The sequence below is a fragment of the Arachis ipaensis genome, chromosome B07, assembly GCF_000816755.2.
Source record: "Arachis ipaensis cultivar K30076 chromosome B07, Araip1.1, whole genome shotgun sequence".
In the NCBI taxonomy this organism is placed as follows: domain Eukaryota; kingdom Viridiplantae; phylum Streptophyta; class Magnoliopsida; order Fabales; family Fabaceae; genus Arachis; species Arachis ipaensis.
The window spans coordinates 30,847,461-30,851,296 of record NC_029791.2 but is presented as its reverse complement, the minus strand read 5'-3'; the positions used below and the strand labels follow the sequence as shown (position 1 = coordinate 30,851,296).

Below are 3,836 nucleotides of genomic sequence, written 5' to 3'. Positions count from 1 at the left end.
AATAATTGATTTAGTTTGAATTTTGTGATCTCAAAATTAATACCCAAATCAATTAAGATTGAATTATGATCCAATCATACCTAATTATCCATAAAGTTTATAACCAATATAATCGAATCGGGTCGGATCGGTTTTGATGGGTAATTGAGTTACCCAATCCTGTGGACACCCTCATTTACAATTTCAAGTCATAAATTAGACCAACCAAATTGCTTATGAAGCAAACATGTTCTGTACAATACCTCGCGGAAAGAAAAAGGAGTGGAGTACTCGGTGCATAGGAATGAGATATGTTGTCGCTGCTTTTGAGCTCACCTATATTCAATATCAATGAGTATTATGATTCTATACAATTTCACTTTCAATAATTAAACATTTCACAAAATGATATTCTATGCTAATTATGCTCATGAATTACATCAATTACAAGTAAAATTAAAACTCATAACATATAATAATGTTTTTTAATATAATGGCTAGGATTACTATATATTGTTAGTACATTTTGAAACTTTATTTAATACAAGGAAATTTTCTTAGCATGTTAGTAAAAAAAAAAACTCTATATATACTACTTACCATCTTTAACCAAAACCCTCTAGCTAAGGGGGCACTGAATTATTTGGCATGGAAAATAATACCATATAAAGTTTTGATCTAATAATTATCCTTGGTTGTAATAAAAAAGTTCACAATCTGATTGCTTTAATTTCCAACCTGAAAATGTATGGAAAGATATAATGAAGTAATAATGGTCAAACTTGTACTAAATCTGAAAGGGAAGTAACACACTGCTACTATGCTGATCTGCTTCCTGAAAATATGTTTATGAATAAAGAAAGCAATAGCCAGTAATCACATAAAGTTGTTCAAAGATATCTCCATTTTATATAGTACCGGCAATCATAGTTTGAAATTATAATTAATATATACACATTTTTATTTTTTGGTCTCACAATTTTTGTGACTCAAAACCATGCAAGCAATTATTCAAAGATTTCACAAAATCCAAACTACTATATATCTCTCGTGTGATCAAGCTATATATATTGGAGTTAGTTCATGAGTTGTTTTTTCTCCCTGCCAAAGTGAAAAAAGAAAAGTACTACCAAGTGGGTCACATATAGCCATTAAAACTCACAAATGCAACATTGTTCAGATGATTGCTGAATCTTGTGCAGTAAAATTTGGTACAGATATATTAATACTTACAAAAGGGTTACTATTGAAGAAGATGATGTGTAACAATCAGCTACAGTAGTTGTGTACTGGAGGCTGCTGCACCTTTTTTTCTGTTCAAATCATATATAAACATGCATAGCTGTTTTTTTTTTCTTTTCTTTTTTTTTCCTTTTTTATTTTTTTTTAACAAATGAAGGCAACAGAAAGAAGGAGCTCCCTTCAGTCCAACAACATAGAAAAAGAGGTATAGTTTTTTTTTATTATTAATTTAACAAAACAATATTCGTCTTTTTCTAATTTGTAATTGGACTGGAGGAAGCTCCTTCACTCTTGTTCCCTCCTAATGTGAGCACATCTCCTTCCTTGTAGATGACTTTGATCTTCTTGATTGACACGATTGAATACTAAGAAAATGAACACAAATCATATACCCTAAATTTGAACACTACTTAATTTGGTTGGGATCTAAATTGTGGTTTGACACTTATAGTAAAAATAACAATCTCTTCCACTAGACTTAATTATAATTCATGTTGAATTTTTTTTAATGTAGTGATAAGTAGATGCAGAATGTGTAATTCTAGAGCAAGCAAACAAATAAGAAATCAATTAATTAAAAAACTTTATTTTATTGGGAAGTCATGTATCATTAAGAAAGGATTGTATACATACAGTAACCACAATTAATAAACCAAATTAAAAGCTTTCCCAAAAATAAAGGAACAGAAAAGAAAAGAAGAGAAACGTTTAAGCAAACACGATGATGAGGGTAATATCTACATAATTATAGTATATTTATCATATCTTTTACTTATTTATTTATTGAAAAATCATGTATTCAGACTTTGTCAATTAAATCAATGGTTGCAAACCAGCTGCTAAGAAAAGAGTTTCAAAAGTTGGAAAATGTTCATCATTTTGATCTGAAAAACCAAATCCGATGTTAGTGCAAAGCCAACTAACTATAGCTATACTTATGATTAGTTAACATGAAAATTAAACAAACACAAACTAAATTAAATTAAATATATAAGTAGAAAGGGATTTAATTTGTTGGCACAAAATTCGACAAGGTTATATAATAAGTTTCAGCAAAAAAAGAACTTTAAACAAGAAAACGGGAAAAGAAGGTGAGTTTTCGGAATGAGAAACTAGCTACCATATATAGCTGCAAAAACCAGATGATGATGATTTATTTTTCCATGCAAGAGTATAAATAAATAAATTGATTAATTAATCTTACTAAGTAATATATATGCAACCAAAATTAAATTTAATTTGCATAAAAATTGGCATCAATTAAACCTATTAGGCTACACTACAAAATAAAAATCTAACATCTAGAAAAATTATAGGTAGCACAGATCACTAAGAAAAGGATCCGAAACCCTAATTTCCAGGAACATAGGGCTAAGAATGAATTAAGAAGACGAGGAAGAAGAAGCAGACAAATTAAATATCACTGGAAAATAAAAATTGAAACTGAAACTGAAGAAAAGATATCTGAAATCTGAAAAGGCTTTCCTTATTAAAGTTTGGGTAACAGAGAGAAAACGATCTTGAAGTTGAGTAACTAGGAGAAGTGCCAGAAGAAACCCTAATTCCGATATGCTTTTATTGATTTCTGCGCTATGAAGTTGAAGCTAAGAAAGACTATTGTGGAGTTATAAAGAATTGAGTCACTCTAACAATATAGTGGCCAAGAGAGAGAAAAAAAGATGACATTAATTAATTATATAATTTTTTTTTTGTTTTCCACCGTATTTTTCAACTCGACAAGAACTAATTTCTATTTAAGGGTTTGCTGCTAAAATCAATGGGTTGCTCTGTATGCATAAAATGAAATTTGAATCCCAACATTTACTTAAAGAGACTAGTGAACTAACCACTAGACCAACCCAACTTGGTTAATTAATTATATAATTTAGTAAACATTATTTGTTTTTCAATGAGAGAGGATAAAGAAAAAAAAAATTTCTTGGCCATAAACGAAGGGTCGTTGTCTTCATGAGAGTCACAGACAAGAAATTGAATCCAAGATGTAAAAAAATATTCCAGGGCAAGAAGTTCCAGGTGAAAAAAGTGACTAAATTTTACCCACGAGTAATAATGCTACATTATGAAATATGATATGTATATTAAAAATCAGACACATTTGTATATTTTAATTTACATATTTTTTAATAAAATAATTACTATTAAAAATATGATATGCTAATAAATATTATTTTGTAGCAAAACTAAAAAGTGACTATATATAATTGAAAGATGAGAAAACAAACGTAATAATAATATATACTTTACAGTATACAAATTAAAAGAAGTAATCACCGTAATCTATTTACTATGAAAATCCTAAAGAAAAACCCGCATAAATTAAACCTGCTATCAGTGTGGTTCATATATGTTATTTGCATTGCAATTACTACTACTACTGTTCGATATGCTGGCATAATAAATAAATAATGTATACTACATTTTATAGTTCAGATTTTTAATATATCATGGATGATCCATGTCCACTAATTTATTCAGATTTATTTAGTTTTAGGTGAATTGCGTATGAATTATATTTATGCACTTTTAAACAAGTGCGATATGCCACATAGTTTGTGCACTTAAATTTGCGAGCCAGGGAATCCCTGAACCCTGAA

General features: G+C 29.0%; 1 long non-coding RNA gene across 1 annotated transcript; it reads right to left on the bottom strand.

Annotated features, from left to right (window-relative positions):
• On the bottom strand, positions 78-2,923 carry LOC110264937. Its single transcript, XR_002351337.1, has 2 exons — positions 580-2,923; positions 78-315 (listed from the first exon to the last, which is right to left on the bottom strand). It is a non-coding gene; the product is annotated as an uncharacterized LOC110264937 (long non-coding RNA).